The sequence below is a fragment of the Microcebus murinus genome, chromosome 18 (assembly GCF_040939455.1).
Source record: "Microcebus murinus isolate Inina chromosome 18, M.murinus_Inina_mat1.0, whole genome shotgun sequence".
Lineage (NCBI taxonomy): Eukaryota > Metazoa > Chordata > Mammalia > Primates > Cheirogaleidae > Microcebus > Microcebus murinus.
In genome coordinates this window covers 1,832,409-1,857,492 of record NC_134121.1, presented here as the reverse complement: position 1 = coordinate 1,857,492, position 25,084 = coordinate 1,832,409, and the positions used below count along the sequence as shown (strand labels likewise).

The 25,084-nt window shown below is 52.7% G+C and overlaps 1 long non-coding RNA gene, 1 other non-coding gene and 2 pseudogenes across 2 annotated transcripts; all 4 read left to right on the top strand.

Annotated features, from left to right (window-relative positions):
• The first annotated feature begins 7,019 nt into the window (after positions 1–7,019).
• LOC142862185 (uncharacterized) lies at positions 7,020–7,138 on the top strand (annotated as a pseudogene).
• Positions 7,139–8,251: 1,113 nt separating this feature from the next.
• Positions 8,252–14,528, top strand: LOC142861892 (uncharacterized). The gene is made up of 2 exons (XR_012912987.1): positions 8,252–8,638; positions 13,945–14,528. It is a non-coding gene; the product is annotated as an uncharacterized LOC142861892 (long non-coding RNA).
• Positions 14,529–20,604: 6,076 nt separating this feature from the next.
• LOC142862193 (5S ribosomal RNA) lies at positions 20,605–20,723 on the top strand. The gene has a single exon (XR_012913280.1). It is a non-coding gene; the product is annotated as a 5S ribosomal RNA (ribosomal RNA).
• A 2,098-nt stretch (positions 20,724–22,821) lies between these two features.
• LOC142862123 (uncharacterized) lies at positions 22,822–22,940 on the top strand (annotated as a pseudogene).
• The last annotated feature ends 2,144 nt before the right edge of the window (positions 22,941–25,084 follow it).

Here is a 25,084-nt window from a genome sequence, read left to right as displayed (position 1 = left end):
TCTCCCGTGGGTGTGTGGCCACAGCCAGTTCCACACTGCGCCCTACCTGCGCGTCTCCCATGGGTCTGTGGACACAGCCAGATCCACACGGCGCCCAGCCTGCGCGTCTCCCGTGGTTGAGTGGACACAGCTAGATCCACATTGTGCCCTGCCTGCCCGTCTCCTGTGGGTGAGTGACATAGCCACATCCACACAGCGCCCTGCCTGCCCATCACCCTTGGGTGAGTAGACACAGCCACATCCACACAGTGCCTTGCCTGCCCATCTCCCGTGGGTGAGAGGACACAGCCACATGCACACTGCGACCTGCCTGCCCGTCTCCCGTGGGAGAGTGGACACAGCCAGTTCCACACTGCGCCCTGCCTGCCTGTCTCCTGTTGGTGAGTGGACACAGCCACATCCACACTGCGCCCTGAATGACCGTCTCCCGTGAGTGTGCGGACACAGCCAGATCCACACGGCGCCCAGCCTGCCTGTCTCCCGTGGGTGTGTGTACACAGCCACATCCACACAGCACCCTGCCAGACTGTCTCCCATGGGTGTGTAGATACAGCCAGTTCCACACTGCGCCCTGCCTGCCTGTCTCCCGTGGGTGAGTGGACACAGCCAGATCCACACGGCGCCCAGCCTGCCTGTCTCCCATGGGTGTGTGGACACAGCCACATCCACACAGCACCCTGCCTGACTGTCTCCCATGGGTGTGTAGATACAGCCATTTCCACACTGCACCCTGCCTGCATGTTTCCCGTGGGTTAGTGGACACAGCTAGATCCAAACGGTGCCCAGCCTGCCCATCTCCCGTGGGTGAGTGTACACAGCCCGATCCACACTGCGCCTTGACTGCCTGTCTCCCGTCTGTGTGTGGACACAGCTAGTTCTACACAGAGCCCTGCCTGCCCGTCTCCGGTGGGTGAGTGGACACAGCCAATTCCACACTGCGCCCTGCCTGCCCGTCTTCCATGGGTGTGTGGACACAGCCAGATCCACACGGCGCCCAGCCTGCTCGTCTCCCGTGGGGGTGTGGACACGGCAAGATCCACACTGCGCCCTGCCTGCCCGTGTCATATGGGTGAGTGGACACAGCCAGATACACACTGCGCCATGCCTGCCCATCACCCTTGGGTGTGTAGATGCAGCCAGTTCCACACTGCACCCTACCTGCCCGTCTCCCATGGGTGAGTGCACACAGCCACATCCACACTGCGCTCTGCCTGCCCGTCTCCGGTGGGTGTGTGGACACAGCCAGTTGCACACTTCGCCCTGCCTACCCGTCACACATGGGAGAGCGGACACAGCCAGATCCACACAGCGCCCTCCCTGCCCATCTACCGTGGGTGAGTGGACACAGCCAGATCCACACTGCGGCCTGTCTGCCCATCTTCCATGGGTGAGTGGACACAGCCAGATCCATATGGCGCCCAGCCTGCCCTTCTCCCGTGGATGAGTGGACACAGCCACATCCACAATGCGCCCTGCCTGACCATCTCCCTTGGGTTTTTGGACACAGCCACATCCATACTGAGCCCTGCATGCCCGTCTCCCATGGGTGAGTGGACACAGCCAGTTCCACACTGCGCCTAGCCTGCCCGTCACCCATGGGTGAGTGGACACAGCCAGATCCACACTACACCCTGCCTGCTCGTCTCCCGTGTTTGTGTGGACACAGCCAGTTCCATACAGACCCCTGCCTGACCATCTCCCGTAGGTGTGTGGACATAGCCAGTTCCACACTGCGCTCTGCCTTCTCGTCACCCATGCATGAGTGGACACAGCCAGATCCACACTGCGCCCTGCCTGCCCGTCTCTCGTGGGTGAGTGGACACATCCACATCCACACTGCGCTCTGCCTGCATGTCTCCCGTGGGTGAGTGGATACAGCCAGTTCCACACAGAGCCCTTCCTGCCCGGCTCTCGTGGGTGTGTGGACACAGCCATTTCCCCACTGCGCCCTGCCTGCCTGTCTCCCATGGGTGTGTTGACACAGCAAGTTCCACACAGCGCCCAGCCTTCCCGTCTCCCATGGGTGTGTGGACACAGGCAGATCCACACGACCCCAAGCCTGCCTGGTTCCTGTGAGTGTGTGGACACACCAGATCCACACAGCACCCTGCCTGACCGTCTCCCATGTGTGTGTGAACACAGACAGATCCACACAGCGCCCTGCCTGCCTGTCTCCCGTGGGTGAGTGGATACAACCACATCCACACAGCGCCCTTCCTGCCCATCTCCATTGGGTGTGTGGACACAGCAAGTTCCACACTGCACACTGCCTGACGGCACCCATGGGTGTGTGGACACAGCCCGTTCCACACAGCGCCCTTACTGCCTGTTTCTCGTGGGTGTCTGGACACGGCCAAATCCACACAACACCCTGCCTGACTGTCTCTTATGGGTGTTTGGACACAGCCAGATCCACACAGCGCCCTGCCAGCCCGTCTCCCGTGGTTGTGTGGACACGGCAAGATCCACACTGCGCCCTGCCTGTCCGTCAACCATGGGTGAGTGGACACAGCCAGATCCACACTGCACACTGCCTGCCCGTCTCCCGTGGGTGTTTGAACACAGCCAGTTCCACACTGCCCCCGCCTGCCCATCTCCTGTGGGTGAGTGGACACAGCCAGATCCACACAGCGCCCAGCCTGCCCATCTCCTTTGGGTGAGTGGACACAGCCAGATCCACACAGCGCCCAGCCTGCCCATCTCCCGTGGGTGAGTGGACACAGCCACATCCACACTGCGCCCAGCCTGCCCGTCTTCCTTGGGTTTGTGGACACAGCCAAATCCACACAGGACCCTGCCTGAAAGTCTCCCGATGGTGTGTGGACACAGCCAGTTCCACGCAGCGCCCTACCTGCCTGTCTCCCATGGGTGAGTTGACACAGCCAAGTACACACAGCGCCCTACCTGCCATCTGCAGTGGGTGTGTGGACACAGCAAGGTCCACATGCGCCCTCCCTGCCCGTCACCCGTGGGTGTGTGGACACAGCCAATTCCACACTGCGCCCTGCCTGCCCGTCTCCCGTTGGTGTGTGGACACAACCAGTTCCACACAACACCTAGCCTGCCCTTCTCCCATGGATTTATGGACACAGCCAGATCCACACGGCGCCCAGCTTTCCTGTCTCCCGTGGGTGTGTGGACACAGCCAGATCCACAGAGCACCCTGGCTGATCGTCTCCCATGGGTGTGTGAACACAGTCATTTCCACACTGCGCCCTACCTGCCAGTCTCCCGTGGGTGTGTTGACACAGCCAGTTCCACACAGCGCCCAGCCCTCCCATCTCCCATGGGTGTGTGGACACAGCCAGGTCCACACGGCGCCCAGCCTGCCTGTGTCCCGTGAGTGTGTGGACACACCAGACCCACACAGCACCCTGCCAGACCGTCTTCCTTGGGATTGTGGACACAGCCACATCCCCACAGGACCCTGCCTGACCGTCTCCCGTGGGTGTGTGGACACAGCCAGTTCCACGCAGTGCCCTACCTGCCTGTCTCCCATGGGTGAGTGGACACAGCCACGTCCACACAGCGCCTTAACTGCACGTCTCCGGTGGGTGTGTGGACACAGCAAGCTCCACACTGCATCCCGCCTGCCTGTCTCCCATGGGTGTGTGGACACAGCCATTTCCACACTGTGCCCTTCCTGCCTATCTCCAGTGGGTGAGTGGACACAGCCAGTTCCACACAGCGCCCTGCCTGCCTGTCTCCCGTGGGTGTGTGGATATGGCCAGATCCACACAGCTTTTGCTCTGTGGGAACCGACACGCTGGAGGAAACCTTGAGAGTCTGAGAGGGGAGGGAGTTCCAGAAGAAGGCCAGGATGTCATTTTGAGGGAGTATGTGACCAGAACTCGTCCCGTTGCTTTTGGGGTTCTATGGGCTACACGTAGGAATCTCTGGTGGTGGCACTGGAGGTTGGGGGATCCGGAGTCACACCCAGACCTGCTCCACAGGCCTCCTTTTACTTTTCTCTTCGGATTCATGATTTTTAAAAAGTGTCTCTTATCTCTATGATTGCATTTTCTTTTCTCTCTCTTTTCAAGCAGATGATGGGAGTATAAGTATTCAGGTGACATGTGTTGCCCTTGCCCCACTCCCCCCTGTGTTCTTATTCATTTACCTCTCATGTTGTTCCAGCGTATTGTGGGGGTCCCAATGTTAAGGTCGGGTGCGTTGCCCTCTCCCAGCCTCCCCCCTCGGGTCAGAGTTTCAAGTGCGCCCATCCCCCAGTGGGTGCGCACCCACCCCATTCCTAGTGGATGTGTATGCCCATCCCCTCCCCCCATCCGCCCGACACCCACCCGATGAAGGTGATTCCTCTGTGTCCACTTAGGTGTCCGTCGGTTCGTACCCATTTGCTGGTGAGCGCGAGCACGTGGTGCTCGTGTGTCCATTCTTGGGATACTTGGCTTACTGGAACGGGGTCCAGCTCTGGCCAGGAGAACCACGAGAGGTGCCCTCTCACCGCTGCTCCTCACAGCCGAATAGCACTCCGTGGTGTCCACGCGCCACATTTTATTTACGCACTCGTGGGTCGATGGGCACTCGGGTCGCTTCCAGGTCTTTGAGATTGTGACTTGTGCCCTGACTCTAACCCTAACCCTTAACCAGCCCATCTCCTCCTCGGCCCCTGCCTGACTGACTCCTTCCCGCGCAGCCTGTACCTGTCACCGTCCTCTGCCCTGCCTGACACGCTCCTCCATGCCCGGGCCGTCACCGTCCTCGGCCCCTGCCTGACGGGGCTCCTCCGTCGCCTGGTCCTTCCAAGGGCTTGGTGTGGACGCTGGTTCCAGGACGCCCTCCCAAGAACCCGGTAGCAGGGCGGCCGCAGTGTCTCGCGCAACCCGACCGTCCGCCTGCCGCCCTCGCTAAGTGGCCTGCGGGGGACGTGCTCCCCGTGTGCCGCAGGGGCCCAGCCTGGTGTCTTATCTGAGGCCCCGCGGCTGCCGGCTGCTGCCGCTCCCCGCAAGGGGAGAGCCGCGGAGGTGGGGACCACCTCCTGATGGGGACATACACCCAGCTCTCCACGTCGGATTCCGGGGCTCTCTGTCCTGCCAGAAGGCCCAGCTGGCCTGCGGGTCCTTAGAGTGGCAAAAACACCCGAAAACTGAGATTGAGGGTCCGGTGGGTGTCTGCACTTTTGTGCTGCGCACCCCAGGGAGGCCCGGGGGCTGGCTGGACAACGCGGTCTGCTGGGCGGGGGGTTTGGAGGAGCAACGGATGCTCTTTGCACTTTGGGTAGCAAGTGTCTGAGGTGTCTCTGATCCCTGCACCATGTGGGAGGGAGGAGGAGGAGGAGGAGGAGGAGGAGGAGGAGGAGGAGGAGGAGGAGGAGGAGGAGGAGGAGAAGGAGGAGGAGGAGGAGGGAGGGGCCGGGGCTTACAGTCCTGTTCCCGGGGTGGCATGGCATGTGGCATCTTCCACAGGCTGCTTGGCCTGGGCTCCCTGCACCTGGGCCTTTGGAGGACTGGCCCTGTGCTTGCCAACGCTTCCCCTGCAGGGACCCAGAGCTGGGAGGTTGCATCTCTCAGCCCTGGGTCGGGCAGAGCCCCAGCGGGCCATGCCCACAACCTCTCTCAGCACGGGTCCCCCAGAAGGCTCCTTTGGGACCAGGATTCTCTTGCGGTGACTCTTTAAGGTCTGGCCCCTGGATGGAGGGGCACCAGGAGTAGAGGAGCAGGAAGGGGAAGGGGGTGGCCATGCGAGCGGACACTTTCAGGCCAAGTCCCAGCTTCAGCCTGTTCCTCCTGGGAACCCCGGTGTGTACATCACACCTCATGGTTGTCCTGCTCTGAAACAAGGAGCCGGGCTTCGCATTCCCACAGCAGCCAGTCTTGGGCTGAGGACAGCTGGGGCGTTGGGAACTCCCTGGCTTCTCCTTGGATTAACATCTGGAGCTGCTTGGGAATTGTGCCGCCACACACCCCCGAGTGCAGGTGTCTTCCGCACAGACTGCGGGCCTCGCTCTTCTGAATGCCGCTAGCTCGCCACCCAGCCACGGGTGAACCTGGTCAGGGTACTTTCTCTCAGGGGCAGACTCTGATCCTTGCGGGCTACCGGTGTCTCTGTTTGCTCGTTTCTTTCTTCCATTTCGGGAAAGGCTTCCTTGCTGGGTGTGGAAATCTCCTATGCCTTCCCTCGCCTATTCTGTCAGCTTTAAAATTCTCTTTCAGTTGCCACCCTCACAGATGTATCAGGAAACTCTTTTCGGTGCATTCATTAGTGAAATGACCTCAATGAAGCTCGAATCCAATATCTAATTGCCGACTTTTAGCAAGTGCACACCCCGGGGTGGTTGGGGCCCAATCCACCCCTGGCCAGGCCCAGGCCCCTTGGACTGGGCCACAGGAGGACACAGAGCAGGGTCCCGGCCCCCACGGTAGCGGTGCCGGTGCCGGCAGTTATCCAAGGGCTTGGGTGCCTTCCAGAGGGAGGAGATGGAGGGGACTGATTTCTTCAGTGCCCCCCAAACCAAGCCACCCCAGCCATGGGACACATCCCGAGCGACGCCCCTACACTCGCTCCCCTCCCCCATGAGCTGTGCCCCAGCCCTGGCCCTGGGGAATATTGGGCAGCTCAGGCACAGGGCGGGGGCGCAGCTGACAGGGCTTGTGCGGGAGGGCGGCCCCTGGCTGGGGGCAAAGGTCAAGCTCCCCGCGCGTGCGCAGTCAGCAGAGGCGGCGCGCTTGGGGTGGGGGCGGGTAGGTGAAGGAGGCCAGGTGAGGAGAGGAGGGGGGCTGGAAGGTCTCCACCTTGGCGGGTCCAGCCATGGAGGTGCATCGTGTGTGTGTGTGTGTGTGTGTGTGTGTGTGTGTGTGTGTGTGTGTGTGTGTGATTGTGTGTTTGTGCGTGTGTGTGGACGGCCCCCCCCCACCCCGCCCCGCCCCCCACGCCAGTCCCGCGGAGCACGCCAGACCCGGCCGGGGAACTCCACAGGCCCGGCCCAGTGTGGGTCAGTGCTGGCGCGGGGAAGCGCAGAGAGGCTCGGCTTCTTGAGCGAGGCAGGGGCGCCCTCCGCCGTCTCTGGCCACTCTGCCCTGAACGGGCCCGATCTCGTCTGGTCTCGGAAGCTAAGCAGCGTCGAGCCTGGTTAGTACTTGGATGGGAGGCCGCCTGGGAATACCGGGTGCCCTGGGCTTTTTTTTTTTTTTTTTTGCCTCTTGTTCTGTCCCCTTTCTGGGAGCGGGGCGGCGGCCCGGGGTGGGGGTCACCCCCACTCTCAGCGCCCGCCGCGGTGCCTGGCGCCCCAGCCCGCACCGTGGGGCCTCCTCTTGTTTCAAGTCAGGACACCGCAGCCACGCGGCAGCATGCGTGGCATCTGGACTGTCAGGTGTCAGACCAAAGCTCTGGTCTGTGGGACCCACATGCTGGAGGAAACCTTGAGAACCTTGAGATTCTGAGAGGGGAGGGAGTTGCAGAAGAATTCCCAGGATGTCATTTTGAGCGAGTATGTGACCAGATTGCGTCCTGTTGCTTTGGAGGTTCTATGGGCTACACTGTAGGAATCTTTGGTGGTGGCACTGGATGTTGGGGGATCCGGAGTCACACCCACACCTGCTCGACAGGCCCCATTTTACATTTCTTTTCGGATTCATTTTCTTAAAAAGTGTCTCTTATCTCTATTGTTGCATTTCCTTTTCTCTCTTTTTTCAAGCAGATTATGGGAGTACAAGTATTGAGGTGACATGTACTGCCCGTGCCCCCCTCCCCCCTGTTTTCTGATTCATTTATTTCTCATTTTCCCCCAGCGTACTGTGGGGGTACCAATGTTAAGGTGGGTGTGAGGACTAAATTCTAATTTTTTGCTAAAAACTCCTTCCTAAGGAGGCCAGCTGGGTTAGGCTGGCCAATGGTAAGGAGGCCAGCAGGGTTAGGCTGACAAAGGGTAAATTCCCACAAGGCGGCTTTTGTTAACCAAACGAAGCAGTGGTTTACTTTTTGACCTGATTCTGGTATGGCATTAACATCACCTAAAAGATAAGAAGCCCCTGTCTTAACTCCAGCATCCTGGCAGTTGCCTATCATAAATCTAAAATGTCTTAACTGAGCATCCTAGCAGGTGCGTATTCTTTAATTTAAAGCATCTTAAAACATCCTAGCAGGCGCCTATTGTAAATTTAAAATGTCCTCCTGTCTGGACCTCCCAGAGTGCCCACAACCTTATCTTAAAGTAAGCATATCCTTTCTGGTCTTCTAGATAAAGTCTAACCCTGTCAGCCAATTGCCAGCCAAAGAATCTGTAAACCCACCTATAACCTGTAAGCCCCCGCTTCAAGATGTCCCACCTTTTTGGGCCAAACCAATGTATGCCTCTCATGTATTGATTTGTGACGTTGCCTATAACCTTTGTCTCTCTAAAAATATATAAAACTAAACTGTAACCCAGCTACAGCGAGCCCACTTGCTCAAGGCTTCTTGAGAGTGGCTCCGGGTCATGGTCCTCAAATTTGGCTCAGAATAAACTTCTTTCAAATATTTCAGGGCTTGGATTTTTTCCGTCCACAATTTTGGCGTAGTCGGCAGGATCTCAGAGAAGACTCGGGACCCCTGAAGGAGTCGCCCGAATCCCGGAGCTAAGGTATCAGCACAGGCCCATTGAAGCCCTTCTGACTTCTAGCCACTCCTCTGGCGGGAACCGGTAAGTCCTCCTGAGATCCGGACCTCCCACTCTTGGTCAAAGGTCCCGGTTTATTCTGAGCTGTCTGTTCTCTTCCTAAAAATTGTTGTTTGGGATCCTAATTTGATGTAAAAGTGCACTCTTACGGGCTTTCTCTGCTGCCTTTTTCCTCTCAAAGACCAATTTCGATTGGCTTGTCTGCATATTTGCGTAAGGAACCCAACTGTCCTATTCGTAGATAAATGAGAGACTGAGTTTCTCAGCTCCAAAGATAAGGGGCAGCTTACTCCTCCCAGACCTAAGGTAGCCCTGGGTGACCAGAGCCTTGATTGGGAGTTGCCTGGGGCGATTCCCCGAGGCGCGAGTAGCCCCACAGGGAACCCCCAACAAATTAATTTAAAAAAAGGCTCGTCCAGAAAACGCGCATAAGAGCTGATCACTCGGCGTTTTTGAGCCCTCTCAGAGGTACTAGACCCCCAAAGAGAGAAACTGGGACACATAAGAGGGTGGGACCGACTCAGTGGTGAAACACTGAGGAGCCCCACCCACAAGCAGCACACTCTGATTCACTACACCAAACCCTAGACCACAGTTCGGTTCCTTCTTAAAAAAAAAAAAAAATGGGAAACAAATTATGTAAAAATGAGAAAAGGCAAAAAGAACGACCTCCTTCAGGCACCCCAGCTGGTTTTATGTTTAATAATTATGGCTCCTCTACTTGCAAGTATTTATATAAATGGAAAGATCTTACTAAAGATGACCTAGGTCTGAGGTTTCCAAAATGGGGAACTTTCAATATTCCCAAATTGGTTTTCTTGCGCGCTAAACTAAAAAAACTAGGTTCTCAAATTAAGAAAAATAAATAAAAATCATACTATTGCTGGCACTTGGAATCATCCAAAAGAGAGAATGATAAACTTGCCTCCCTCCAGGAAGTTAATAAAAAAATACTTGAGACTGTCTCAGAATTAAAGAAACTAGCAGAAGCCGCTTCTAAAATCAGGAACGCTCCAAAAATTGTCTCTCCTTCTGCTCCCCCTAACCCTCTGTTCTCTAAATTTCCTTATCCTGATGATTTCATTTTCCCCCTTCCTTCCCCTATTCCTTCACCTCAAGCTGTAAAAGGATCAAAAATAGCTAAAAAAGAAGATAAAATAGTTGTTGCTCCCTTTAAAATAAAACCCACTGGCAGAGGGGACCCTAATACATTATATACACCCTGGACCAAGACAGAGTTAAAGGCTCTGGTGTCTGGGTTCCCTGATCCAACTCAAGACCCCCTCAGGTTTGCCAGAGAATTCCAATTAACACTTAAGACCTATGATCCAGGTTTCTCTGACCTGTATCAGCTAATTGAGTTACTAGTCCCCAAAAACAAAGCTAAAAAATGGTTCAGGGTAGCAGGTTAAAAACAACCTTTAAAAGATTTTGATAAAATAGATGCAAATAAAAAAAAATGCAGGGAGCTCTGTGACCGCCTCTATAAAAACTTACCACAAATTTTCCCTAAAGTTATAGATTGGGCAAAAGTGCAACAATGTAAAATACGCCCAAATAAAACCATACCTGACTTTTATAACAGGTTTTAAAAAACATTCAAACAATATTCAGGGATACCTCCTAAAAATTTTGAGCATGGTAAAAGTGACACTTTACTAAATTCTGGATTTGTACAAGGCTTAGACGACAAATTAGTGACCCTGATAAAAAAAAAATAATGTGGCCTGGGCTTCTCTGCCCACTAGCAGCCTGGTCATCCTAGCCGACCAGTTGTCATAAACAATAGTTAAGAAGCAAAAGAAAATGGCCTCCAAGATTATGAGTTGCTAAAGCAACTTAGTAACCAAGTCAAAAGGTCGGAGGGGTTCCGTCCCCTACAGAGATCGCAGCTGGCCACCGAGAAAGTGATTTATTATTACTGCAAAAAAAAGGGACACCTTAAAAAAGATTGTAAAAAACTTAAATGGGTGCTTGCACAAAAGGAGCAAAAGGCCTTAGAGGGAGGCACCAAAAAAACTTTAAAACTAGAATAGTTAGGCTCCGAGGGAATAGAGAGGATTTTCCCCTTACTTCTAACAAACACTCTAGGGGAAATAGAAATATCCATAAATAAAAAAGACACCAGAGCCCTTGTGGACACTGGTGCCATGCTGTCAGTCCTCAACCCTACCTTAATTAAAAACCCTCTCCCTCAAAGTAAAAATTCAAATGGTAGGGGTTTCAAACTCCCCAATTGTTGCCTTTAAATCTGATCCACTCCAATTTCAATTGGGAGAGCTTATAGGACAGCATGTTTTCCTTTTAATAGATAGTGCTCCTATACACCTGCTGGGATGGGATTTCTTAGAGACCCATAATGCCCACATCTCATTTTCACAGAAGTGAGAAATGATTCTCAATTTGGGAGACACAGAAGACTTACAAAACCCTACATGGAGTATCGTGCTTGCTGAGGTTAATGGAGATTTTGAACAGGGGGACGTAGAGCCTTTCTTATCCAAAATACCAGATTCTCTATGGGCAAACTCTTCTACGGATATTGGACAAATTAAGCCAGCAGTTCCCATAGAGATCACCATAGATGAGTCTAAACCCCTGCCAAACATTAAACAATACCCCCTTAGGCCTGAAGCCTTACTAGGAATCAAGCCAATCATTCAGGACCACTTAGATAAAGGACTCATAATACCCTGCACCAGGATTGTAACACACCAATCCTCCCAGTCAGAAAACCAAATGGGAAAGGCTGGCGGTTTGTTCAGGACCTAAGAGCCATAAATAAAACAGTGGTTCCGAGGCATCCTGTCGTCCCTAACCCCCACACCTTACTGTCCAATATTCCTATCACTGCCAGCCACTTCTCTGTCGTTGACTTGTGCAGTGCTTTCTTTAGCACACCTGTAGATCAGGACAGTCAATATCTTTTTGCCTTCACTTGGGAAAATCGCCAGTGTACATGGACAGTCTTGCCCCAGGGTTACTCTGAAAGTCCTACATATTTTTCTCAAATATTAAAGGCAGATTTAGATGATATTGTATTCCAAAATGAATCTACTCTGATTCAGTATGTGGATGATTTGCTGTTGTGTTCACCCTCCCTGAGTGAATGCAGAGAAGACACTATATACCTGCTGCAACAGCTTGCCTTGAAGGGACACAAAGTGTCCAGAGATAAATTACAATTTAGGCTCCCCCAAGTTAAATACTTAGGGCACACAATTTCCCCAAAGGGACTTCTTATAAACCCAGAAAGAATCTCTGCCATCATGGCCTTTCCTTTGCCCAAAACAAAAAAACAATTAAGAGGGTTCTTAGGGCTAACAGGCTACTGCAGAAGTTGGATTCCAAACTACTCATTAATGGCCCAGCCCTTATACAAAAAACTAAAGCATCACCAACCAGACCCAATATGCTGGGGGGAAGTGAAAAGCAATATATAGAGGATTTAAAACAGGCTCTTACCCAGGCACCTGCTTTAGGACACCCAAACTATAGCCTTCCTTTTTTCCTTTTTATACATGAAGTAGATGGAAATGCACTTGGACTATTAACTCAAAAGCATGGCAACAGTCACAGGCCAGTTGGTTATTTCAGCCAACAGTTAGACCCAGTAGCAAATGGACACCCCCCTTATATGAGAGCCATATCAGCTGCAGCCATTTTATATAAAAAAATTGAGAAATTTGTCCTGGGGTCCCCACTAATAATTTATGCCCCTCATTCTGTGGACTCTCTCCTAAACTCTCACCACACTCAACACTGTTCTGTAAGTCGCCTTGCCTCCTATAAAGTGCTTTTGCTTCCTGCCCCTAACATCACTTTGAAGCGCTGCAATATTCTTAACCCTGCAACTCTTCTCCCTCTTCCAGGTGAGCAAGAGGAAAAACATGACTGCAGTCTACTAACTGATATCTTACTCTCTCCTAGAGCAGATTTGCAGGAAACTCCTATCGAGAATGCTGAGTTAATTTGGTTTACAGATGGTTCTTAATTAAAGGACCATCAGGGACATTATCAGGCGGGATATGCTGTCACTTCCATGGTAGACATAATAAAAAGCGCCCAACTCAAAGGAGTAAAATCAGCCCAAATGGCTAAATTAATAGAATTAACTAGAGCTTATATTTTGGCTGAAGGGAAGGTAGCTAATATATACACTGATAGCCGCTATGCCTTTAAAATAGCCCATGATTTTGGCATGCTATGGAAACAGAGAGGATTTCTTACCTCCTCTGGACAACCTATAAGAAATGGGCACCAAGTCTCAGAGCTATTAAAAGCAATTCAAATGCCTAAACAACTGGCAATCATAAAAATTCCTGGGCATTCCAAAGATAACACTAAAAAAGCTAAGGGAAACAATCTAGCTGATGCTGCAGCAAAGAATGCTGCCCTAGAAAAGATGACCTGTCCTGTACGAGAATGCCCTTTCCGACCCACCGACACTCTCACTAACATTCTTTTACAGTACCAACAGGCATCAACCCCTAAAAAAAAAACAAATCTGGCAGCAAAAGGGAGGTGTATTTGACCCAAATAGGGAGTTGTGGCTGGGTCCCAACAAAAAACCTATAGTTCCTTTAGGTGCACAATTTCCTCTCCTTCAATTCATTCATAAAATGACTCACTGGGCCCCTGAAAAAATGATATTATGAAAAAAACAATATTTCTAAAAACCATCCCCCACAATAGCCCAAAAGGTATATTTTCGTTATACTATATGTCCAGAACATAACCCTGGCAAGCCTTTGCATGGCTCCCAAGGCCACTTTCCTTTGCCTGCAGGACCATTTAAAGTTTGGCAACTGGATTTTATCCAGATGCCACCATCCCAGAATTACAAATATGTATTGGTCCTGGTTTGCATGTTCTCCCATTGGGTAGAAGCATTTCCTTGTCGGAGGGCTACTGCCTTAACAGTAGGCAAAATACTGCTGGAAAAAATCATTCCAGTTTGGGAAATCCCTTCTGAGTTACACAGTGATCGTGGAACTCACTTTACTGGACAAATTATCCAATCCATCTGCAAAATTTGGCCCATAATACAACATTTCGATTGTGCCCATCATCCTCAGTCGTCTGGGTTGGTAAAACAAACAAATGGCACAAAAAAACTCAATTAGCTAAATTAACTGAGGCCTTTAACCTCCCCTGGCCAAAAGCCCTCCCACTGGTTTTGCTTAACCTTAGATCCTCTCCCTTTGGGAAGCACTGTCTATCACCTTATAAAATAATAACAGGGAGACCTATGAGGCTGGACGAGGGCTTATATGAGCCAGCCTTACTTAAAGGAGAAATACTACATTATTGTCAGGGACTACTTAAAGCTCTAACAAATAATGCAAAGATGATAACAGAGTCTTTCCACAGTGAGCTTACGGGAGCCAAAGACCCCAAGGATCATGGATTACAGCCAGGTGACTTTGTTTATTGGAAAAGGCACCAACTAAAAGACTCCTTACAACCTCGCTAAAAAAGACCTTACCAGGTACTCTTAACTAACTCTTGTGCTGCAAAATTAAAGGGGGTCGCCTCTTGGATTCATGTCTCACATCTAAAACGAGTGCCTGACCACGCTCCTGACCACACCTGGACTTCTAAATTAATCTCTGACAACCGCCTACGACTTCAGAAAACATCTGAGTCTCAATCAGCCTCCAAAGCGACGTCCAAAGCAACAACTGAAGCGGACAGTCTTCCCAAGACATTGGACCAGGCCAGTCCTCATGAACCCTAAAATAACTCTCATTCTTACTTTACTTGCTATAGAGTATATTGCTGCAAACCCTAAATGCCTTAACCAAGACCCCCAAGAGGTTGTTTGGGATTTGTAAAATCTCCCTTGGTATAACTTTCTAAATGGATATGGTTATAAATTTCCTTGTTAAGATTAAAAAAATATTTCACCTGATTATCCTCCTTCCCATAATTTCCCCTATCTGCCTACCCCACACTCCTGTTCTCTTTAAACCTAAAGATTTTTCCTGGCTTCCTGCAAATCTCACTACCTTCCCTGCCGGTAAAAATCATATCATTTGGTATGACATAGATCAGGATGAAATGAAGGCCACTGAATGGAACAGTTCCACTGTAAATCTCCCTAGAGGGGCCCCCTTTGCAGGTTACCTCTATTATAAAGCCTTAACCAAGTATAATGCCCTGCAGGAATATTTACCGAATAATGCCTCAGGACGATTATTGAGGAGATCTAATCAGATAAAATACTGCGTCACAATAGACATGGGTGATGACAAACTCAGACAACTGCCTGGGTATGATGGGAGAAACCTAGCAGCTTCCTGTGTAAACTGTCGCAGCATAAGCTGCCCAGACAACCACCAGCCCTGTGCTTGTGGCTGGATGCCCTTGTCCAGCACCAACCACACTGACACTGCCCATAAAAAACTATTTATGGGAGTCAGTTGGTGGACAGAAGTCCCTGACAGTACAAATTCCACCCTAAGACAAGGGCGCCTCTGGGAAGCCTCATGGCACACTCAGACAAAGGCATACTTAGGAGTAACCTCCACCCGTCTGACAATTGTCTGGGATACCCAGCGGTTCTGGGTTAACTCCATTTATCCGAATTGCACTGAGGGCATTAGTATACAATGGCAACAGCATTCCTGGTGGATACACCAAAATTGGCCATCCAAAAGACTAAAACGCGATCTCACGGAAAAAATTGGAGCTGGGTTAGGTATATTGGGGCAAGCTAAATTCGCAGCTAATGAGGAGAGACATTCCCTAAAAAAAGATTCCCTCTCAAAAATAGAACACATAAAAAAAATGCTGTTCCAAAAAAAATGCTGTTCCAAAAAAAAGAAAAGGGATGGAAAGCTGCCCTAAAAGATAATGCAGGTCTAATAAAGTAGATAGAAGAGACCAGACAAACCCTAAAGACATACGCCCAAACCCAGAGGTGGGAGCGAGCATGTGCTCTGACCCAACAAGGACTCATGTCCATGTTATTACAAATAGAATCTAAAGGGGCTATAAAACAATGGCCTACAATACTCAGTGCTAAGGCTCAATCTAGGCACCTATGGAAAATATATGGTTCCCCAAATCTATAAAAATTTTTAGATGGTAGATGTAATCTTAAACATTATATTTTAAAAATTCTGGCACCAAAGTTAAATGAGGCTCAACAATATCCTGTAGTTCAACTAGCTGGCATTAAAACCATTGTCAATAATACCAAAATACTTCCCATAAAAAGTCGATGGGCTATTTTAGCTGATAAAAACACCTGGCATCCCATTTCCCTCTCAGATTGTAAAAATAAAAAAGGAAAATGGCTATGCCCTCAAAACACTTAAAACCCTGATTTCTCCCAGATTTGGCCCCTAGTATCCACCCCCATAGAACATAACATCTGGTATATGAAAAAGGGCCGTTTTTGCTGGGAGAAAAAACAAAATGACATTATAGAATTATATGATTTCTTTTGTAACAAAGCCTCCTTTTCCCTCCTAAATACTAGTATATGGTGTAACACAAAGGTGGTGAGAAAAATAAATTTGCTAACTGTAAACAAGTCCTATAATAATTTAAATATTAAAGATCAAATGTTTCTCAAATTCAATTTATACCCTCCTCAGGATGTTATACCTATGGAGACTAATTGGCCAGAGGAAAAATTAAACTTATTAGACTCCAAATTGGTATCAGTTTTACAATCCTCAAATAAAATTTACCATAAAGTTCAATTGACTGTTGATAAAAAAGATAAACATATTATAAGTCTGATTAAAAAATATGATGATGCATGCAGAGGATTTTTTGGCTGGTTAGGCTGCTTGCTACCTTCTCATTCTACCTATGACTTTCCTGGGCACCTTCTGTTTAGTACTTTTATGACACTCATTGCCATATTATTATTATATGTTTCTTGTAAATGTTATACCAGATACAGAAAAAGGAAAAAAAAAATCAATCAAAGGCTCAGACATGATAGCTTGCAAAATAGATCTGGTCCAAGACGTGTTTTTAGACTAAGACCCAGGCCTGACTCTATCTGGCCCCTTTTAACAATTGGCTACTAAATCAAGTAGAGTCAAGTCCCTCCCCTAAGATATAACACCGCCTATTCTACAGCACCATGGGACCAGATAGGCAACTCTAGGAATGAGCCTTCCTAGCACCCTGGGACCAGATAGACAACCCTAAAAATGAGCCTTCCTAGCGCCGTGGGACACCATGCTGGTTGTTGGCCTACACATGCATTCCATGGAATGATCTTTGGCCAACAGGGGGAACTGAGGACTAAACTCTAATTTTTTGCTAAAAACTCCTTCCTAAGGAGGCCAGCTGGGTTAGGCTGGCAAATGGTAAGGAGGCCAGCAGGGTTAGGCTGACAAAGGGTAAATTCCCACAAAGCGGCTTTTGTTAACCAAACGAAGCAGTGGTTTACTTCCTGACCTGATTCTGGTATGGCATTAACATCACCTAAAAGATAAGAAGCCCCTGTCTTAACTCAAGCATCCTGGCAGATGCCTATCATAAATCTAAAATGTCTTAACTGAGCATCCTAGCAGGTGCGTATTCTTTAATTTAAAGCATCTTAAAACATCCTAGCAGGCGCCTATTGTAAATTTAAAATGCCCTCCTGTCTGGACCTCCCAGAGTGCCCACAACCTTATCTTAAAGTAAGCATATCCTTTCTGGTCTTCTAGATAAAGTCTAACCCTCTCAGCCAATTGCCAGCCAAAGAATCTTTAAACCCACCTATAACCTGTAAGCCCCCGCTTCGAGATTTCCCACCTTTTCGGGCCAAACCAATGTATGCCTCTCATGTATTGATTTGTGACCTTGCCTATAACCTTTGTCCCTCTAAAAATATATAAAACTAAACTGTAACCCAGCTACAGCGAGCCCACTTGCTCAAGGCTACTTGAGAGTGGCTCCAGGGCATGGTCCTCAAATTTGGCTCAAAATAAACTTCTTTCAAATATTTCAGGGCTTGGATTTTTTCCGTCCACAGGTGCATCGCCCTTTCCCCGCCCCCCCCTCGGGTCAGGTCAGAGATTCAAGTGCGCCCATCCCCCAGTCGGTGCGCACCCACCACATTCCTAATGGATGTGGATTCCCATCCTCTCCCCCCACCTGCCCGACACCCACCCGATGAAGGTGATTCCTCTCTGTCCACTTAGGTGTCCATCCGTTCGTACCAATTTGCTGGTGAGCGCGCTCACGTGGTGCTCGTGTGTCCGTTCTTGGGATACCTGGCTTACTGGAACGGGTTCCAGCTCTGGCCAGGAGAACACGAGAGGCGCCCTCTCACCGCTGCTCCTCACAGCCGAATGGCACTCCGTGGTGTCCACGCGCCACACTTTATCAATGCACTCCTGGATGGATGGGCACTCGGGTCGCTTCCACATCTTTGCGATTGTGAATTGTGCCCTAACTGTAACCCTAACCCTTACCCAGCCCGTCTCCTCTGCCCCTGCCTGGGGCACTCCTCCCCGGCCAGGCCCGTCACTGTCCTGGGCCCCCGCCTGACCGGCTCCTTCCCGCCCGGCCTGTCACCATCCTCTGCCCCTGCCTGACGCCCTCCTCCCCGGCCTGGCCATCACATCGGCCCCTGCCTGACTGGCTCCTCCCCACCCGGCCAGTCACCGTCCTTATCCTCGGCCCCTGCCTGACCGGCTCCTTCCCGCCCGGCCTGTTACCGTCCTCTGCCCCTGCCTGACATGCTCCTTCCCGCCCGGCCTCTCACCGTCCTCAGCCCCTGCCTGACCGGCTGCTCAGTCGCCTGGGCCTTCCAAGGGCATGGTGTGGACACTGCTTCCAGGAAGCCCTCCAGAAACCCAGCAGCAGGGTGGCCTCAGCAGTCTCCAGCAGCCATCCCTAAGTCGCCTGCAGGGGATGTGCCCCCGCTGTGCCGCAGGGGCCCAGCCTGGTGTCTTCCCTGAGGCCCTGCAGCTGCCGCTCCCCTCAAGGGGAGAGCCATGGAGGTGGGGACCGCCTCCTGATGGGGACGTACACGTAGCTCTCCACGTCGGATTCCGGGGCTCTCTGTCCTGCCCGAAGGCCCAGCTGGCCTGCGGGTCTTTAGAGTGGCAAAAACATCCGAAACTGAGATTGTGGGTCCGGTGGGTGTCTGCATTTTTGTGCTGGGCACCCCAGGGAGGCCCGGGGGCTGGCTGGACAACGTGGTCTGCTGGGCGGGGGGTTTGGAGGAGAAACTGATGCTCTTTGCACTTTGGGTAGCAAGAGTCTGAGGTGTCCCTGAGCCCTGCCCCATGTCGGGGGGTGGGAGGCCGGGGGGTGGAGGAGTAGGAGGAAGAGGAGGAGGAGGAGGAGGAGGAGGTGTGAAGGGCCGGGCCTGCAGTCCTGTTCCCGGGGTGGCACGGCATGTGGCTTCTTCCACAGGCTGCTTGGCCTGGGCTCCCTGCACCTGGGCCTTTGGAGGACTGGCCCTGTGCTTTCCAACACTTCCTGCAGGGACCCAGAGCTGGGAGGTTGCATCTCTCAGCCCTGGGTCGGGCAGAGCCCCAGCGGGCCATGCCCAAAACCTCTCTCAGCACGGGTCCCCCAGAAGGCTCCTTTGGGACCAGGATTCTCTTGCGGGTGATTGTTTAAGGTCTGGCCCCTGGATGGAGGGGCACCAAGAGTAGAGGAGCAGGAAGGGGAAGGGGGTGGCCATGCGAGCGGACACTTTCAGGCCAAGTACCAGCTTCAGCCTGATCCTCCTGGGAACCCCGGGGTGTACGTCACACCTCCTGGTTGTCCCGCTCTGAGACAAGGAGCCGGGCTTAGCATTCCCACAGCAGCCAGTCTGGGCTGAGGACACCTGGGGCATTGGGAACTCCCTGGCTTCTCCTTGGTTTAACATCTAGAGCTGCTTGTGAATCGTGCCGCCACACACACCCGAGTGCAGGTATCTTCTGCACAGACTGCGGGCCTCGCGCTTCTGAATGCCACTGGCTCGCCACCCACCCACGGGTGAACCTGGTCAGGTTACTTTCTCTAAGGAGCAGACTCTGATCCGGGCGGGCTACCGGTGTTTCTGTTTGCTCATTTCTTTCTTCCATTTCGGGAAAGTCTTCCTTACTGGGTGTGGAAATCTCCTATGCCTTTCCTCGCCTATTCTGTCAGCTTTAAAATTCTCTTTCAGTTGCCACCCTCACAGATGGATTGGGAAACTCTTTCCGGTGCACTCATTAGTGAAATGACCTCAATGAAGCTCGAATCCAATATCTAATCGCCGATTTTTAGCGAGTCCACACGCCAGGGTGGTTGGGGTCCAATGCAGCCCCGGCCAGGCCCAGGCCCCTTGGACTGGGCCACAGGAGGACACAGAGGAGGGTCCCGGCCCCCAGGGTAGCGGTGCCGGCAGTTCTCCAAGGGCTTGGGCGTTTTCCAGAGGTAGGAGATGGAGGGGACTGATTTCTTCAGCGCCCCCCAAACCATGCCACCCCACCCCACCCATGGGACACATCCCCAGAGAGAGACATCCCATACACTGGCTCCCCTCCCCCTTGCACTGTGCGGGAGCCCTGGCCTGAGGGAATAGGCGGCAGCCCACCCACAGGGCAGGGGGCACAGCTGAAAGGGGTTTTGGGGGAGGGCGGCCCCTGGCTGGGGTCAAAGGGCGAGTGCCCCGCGCGTGCGCAGTCCGTGGCGGCGGTGGAGGCGGTGCAGGCAGCAGCGGTGATGCTCTAGGGGTGGGCAGCAGGTAGGTGAAGGAGGCCAGGCGAGGAGAGGAGGGGGGCTGGAAGTTCTCCACCTTGGCGGGTCCAGCCGGGGTGGTTCATCTTGGTGAGTGTGAGTGTGTGTGTGTGTATAGAGAGACAGCCCCCCACCCCGCCCCGCCCTGCCCCGCCCCATCCCTCCCATCACCCCAGTCCCTCGGAGCCCGCCGGACCCGGCCGGCGAACTCAACAGGCCCGGCCCGGCGCGGGGCCTGGGGCGGGAGGAGGCGGCGGGGAAGCTCAGAGAGGCTCAGCTTCTTGAGCGGGGCAGGGGCGCCCTCCGCCACCATCTAGGGCCACACCACCCTGAACGCGCCCGATCTCGTCTGGTCTCGGAAGCTAAGCAGGGTCGGGCCTGGTTAGTACTTGGATGGGAGACCGCCTGGGAATACCGGGTGCCCTAGGCTTTTTTTCTTTTTTTTTTTTGCCTGTTGCTCTGTCCCCTTTCTGGGAGCGCGGCGGCGGCCCGGGGTGGGGGTCACCCCCACCCTCAGTGCCCGCCGCGGTGCCTGGCGCCCCAGCCCGCACCGTGGGGCCTCCTCTTGTCCCAAGCCGGGACACCGCCACCACGCGGCAGCATGCGTGGCATCTGGACTGTCAGGTCTCAGACCAAAGGTTTGGTCTGTGGGAACCGACACCCTGGAGGAAACCTTGAGAGTCTGAGAGGGGAGGGAGTTCCAGAAGAAGGCCAGGATGTCATTTTGAGGGAGTATGTGACCAGAACTCGTCCCGTTGCTTTTGGGGTTCTATGGGCTACACGCAGGAATCTTTGGTGGTGGCACCTGATGTTGGGGGATCCGGAGTCACACCGAGACCTGCTCCACAGGCCTCCTTTTACTTTTCTCTTCGGATTCATTATTTTTAAAAAGTGTCTCTTACCTCTATTATTGCATTTTCTTTTCTCTCTCTTTTCAAGCAGATGATGGGAGTACAAGTATTCAGGTGACATGTGTTGCCCGTGCCCCCCTCCCCCCTGTGTTCTTATTCATTTACCTCTCATGTTGTTCCAGCGTATTGTGGGGGTACCAATGTTAAGGTCGGGTACGTTGCCCTCTCCCAGCCTCCCCCCTCGGGTCAGAGCTTCAACTGCGCCCATCCCCCAGTCGGTGCGCACCCACCCCATTCCTAATGGATGTGGATGCCCATCCCCTCCCCACGCCCGCCCGACACCCACCCGATGAAGGTGATTCCTCTGTGTCCACTTAGGTGTCCACCAGTTCGTGCCAATTTTCTGGTGAGCGAGCCCACGTGGTGCTCGTGTGTCCATTCTTGGGATACTTACTTGGCTTACTGGGATGGGTTCCAGCTCTGGCCAGGAGAACATGAGAGGTGTCCTGTCACCACTGTCCATCATAGCTGAATAGCACTCCGTGGTGTCCACGTGCCACATTATATTAATCCACTCATGGATCGATGGGCACCCGGGTCGCTTCCACAACTTTGCAATTGTGAATTGTGCCGCCACAGACACCCGATTGAATGTGTCTTTTGCATGGATTGCAGGCCTCGCTCTTCTGAATGCCGCTTGGGACCCACGGGTGAACCTCGTCAGTGTAGTTTCTCTAGCGAGCAGACTCTGATCCGGGCGGTGCGCCGGTTTGTTTGTTTGCTACTTTCTTCCTTCCGTTTCGGGAAAGTCTTCTTTACTGGGTTTGGGAATTTCCTCTGCCTTTCCTCGCCTATTCTGCCAGCTTTAAAATTCTCTCTCATTTGCCACCCTCACAAATGGATTAGGAAAGTCTTTACATGCATTCATTAGTGAAATGACCTAAATGAACCTCGAATCCAATATCTAATCGCCCATTTTTAGCAAGTCCACACTCCAGGGTGGTTGGGGTCCAATCCACCCCCGGTCAGGCCCAGGCCCCTTGGACTGGGCCACAGGAGGACACAGAGTAGGGTCCTGGTCCCCACGGTAGCGGTGCCGGCAGTTCTCCAAGGGCTTGGTGGTTTTCCAGAGGTAGGAGACGGAGGGGACTGCTTTCTTCGGTGCCCCCGATACCACCCCACCTCACCCCACCCATGGCACACGTCCTGAGAGATGTCCGTACACTCGCTCCCCTCCCCCATGGGCTGTGCCCCAGCCCTGGCCCGGGCGGATAGGCGGCAGCCCACACTCATGGCGGGGGCGCAGCTGGAAGGGATTGTGTGGGAGAGCGGCCCCTGCGACAAAGGGGAGCGCCCTCGCGTGCACAGTCAGCAGCGGTGTGCTGGGGGTGGGGGCGGGTAGGTGAAGGAGGCGAGGTGAGGAGAGGAGGGGGGTTTGAAGGTCTCCACCTTGGGGGGTCCAGCCATGGAGGCGCATCTTGTGTGTGTGTGTGTGTGGACAGGCCCCCTTCCCGCCCCACATGGCACCACCGTCCTGGGGAGCCCGTGGGACCCCCGCCGGCCAAAGAACTCAACAGGCAGGGCCCAGCCCGGCGGGGGGCCTGGGGCGGGAGGAGGCGGCGGGGAAGCGCAGAGACGCTCGGCTTCTTGAGCAGGGCAGGGGCGCCCTCCGCCGCCGTCTAGGGCCACACCACCCTGAACGCGCCCCATCTCGTCTGGTCTCGGAAGCTAAGCAGGGTCGGGCCCGGTCAGTACTTGGATGGGAGACCGCCTGGGAATACCGGGTGCCACAGGCTGCTTCTTTTTTTTTTTTTTTTTTTTTGGCCTCTTGTTCTGTCCCCTTTCTGGGAGCGAGGCGGCGGCCCGGGGTGGGGGTCACCCCCACCCTCAGCACCCGCCGCGGTGCCTGGCGCCCCAGCCCGCACCGTGGGGCCTCTTCTTGTCCCAAGCCGCGACACCGCCGCCACGCGGCAGCATGCGTGGCATCTGGACTGTCAGGTCTCAGACCAAAGGTCTGCTCTGTGGGAACCGACACGCTGGAGGAAGTGCGGGCTAGGGATTCTGCAAAGAACCCAACAGACAGGATTCCTGCCCTCCTTCTGGTAACAACATCCGGGGTTCCAGAGGTGGTTGCCAGGGGAAGGGCTCTCTGAGGAGGTGACAACGGAGTAGAGACCTGGATGGAGCCTTCTTGGAGGATGGTGCAGACCCGAATCTGTTGCAGGATGCTGCAGTGTCACCATGTCCTGGGCGCAGGTTAGAAATGCAAAGTCTCCAAGCCCTGACCCTGGAGCGACTGGATCAGAACCTGATCTTTAAGGAGATCCCCAGCTGATTCGTGTACCCTTGAAAGATTGAGAGGCCCCGAGTTAAATCGCGTTTCCCCCCTCTGGGGCTTCCTAGATGGGAGGAGAGATCCCCAAGCTCCCTCAAAGTCTTGTAGATTTCATGGGGATTTCATGGGGATTTCACCATCCGCGCCCCCCAGTTTGGTTGTCACCCACACCTTTAGCCCTTTGCACCCGCTTGCCTTCTTCTCGATTCCTTTATTCTACTCGGGATTTAATTTTTTTAAACACCCCAGTTTTTTACAAAGCACGGCAGTAGAGTAAAAAACTGGAGTTTCTTTTCATACGAACTTATTTATTTGGGATTTTTTTTAATATTTCAAATTATTGATACATTCAAAGAGTCATTTTAATCTCTATAAATTTTTCATGATGGGATGTTTGTTGAAGCATTCACCCACACGAAGACCTGGTTTACATGCACATGTTTTGCAAATATAGATCGTCTCTCTTCTTCCTCCTTTGATTTTTCTGTTAGAACAAATGTCACAAGCTTTGTGTTTTTTTTTGTTAGGGTTATATGAGATTGTATGGAGCTTTCCATCTACACGTTGCTCTAACTTAGTGGATAATAATCCACCGCTGGGAGTTAGCGGACCATCTCTGAATTCTCCTACAAGATCATGTACTAGTTTCCTAATACATTTCACACGCGTTATCGGTTTTTCATTTTTTCTTTTTTTGGCGTTCTTTGTACGATATATAGGAATTTACAACACTGGCCTCAAGCCCCCAGAAAAACAACGTACACCACCATTTCAGAGTCTTCCTCATAAAACATTGCAGTGATCAGCTATCTCAACACCCCCCATACGCTTTGTATAGTTGGTCATGACCTTGGGTTTGAGAACTATGTGGCCCGACGCACGAGCTGCCCCCCATGCTAACCGTGTCGAGTCACACTCGACATCCGAGTGCAAAGGGTTAGGTGGAAAATCTGGGGGGTGGGCGGGGGGGGTTTCAGGGTTTCTAGAACAAGTGACAACGAACAGGCATGCATGTGTCTTGGAGAAGAGGGAGCTCACAATTGCCCCCACAAGGTCCCGCCTCCACCCCACGTGGGGCAGGGGTGGAGCGGCCGTGGTCCCGGCTCCCAACAGGTGGCTGAGCCTGGGAGAAGCATCCTCTCACGGTGGCCTCCAGGAATCCCACAGGGCTGGGGCTGTGGAGGGAATTTTCACTAAGAGGAGGATTAAGGCATCTTCGTGGACCATGGCCGGAACAACCTCATGAGTAACTGAGCACTTAGTGTGCTCTGAGACAAGGTAGCTTTCAGAGCGAGGTTAATTGGCCTTGCCTCTTTGCAACCAGTTTGTTCAGGGGAGACAAAAATGGCCACGTGTGCGGTGACAATTTGCTTTCTACGTGCCCAGGAACTGCTGCACAACAACAGTAATCCCAAAACAACAGCGGCAATAGCCAGTGCTCACTCTGGTCGGGTGCCACGCTTCCGTTGTTTAGACCAGGCGTCCTCAAACTTTTTAAACAGGGGGCCAGTCCACTGTCCCTCAGACCGTTGGAGGGCCGGACTATAGTTTAAAAAAAACAAACTATGAACAAATTCCTATGCACACGGCACATGTCTTATTTCG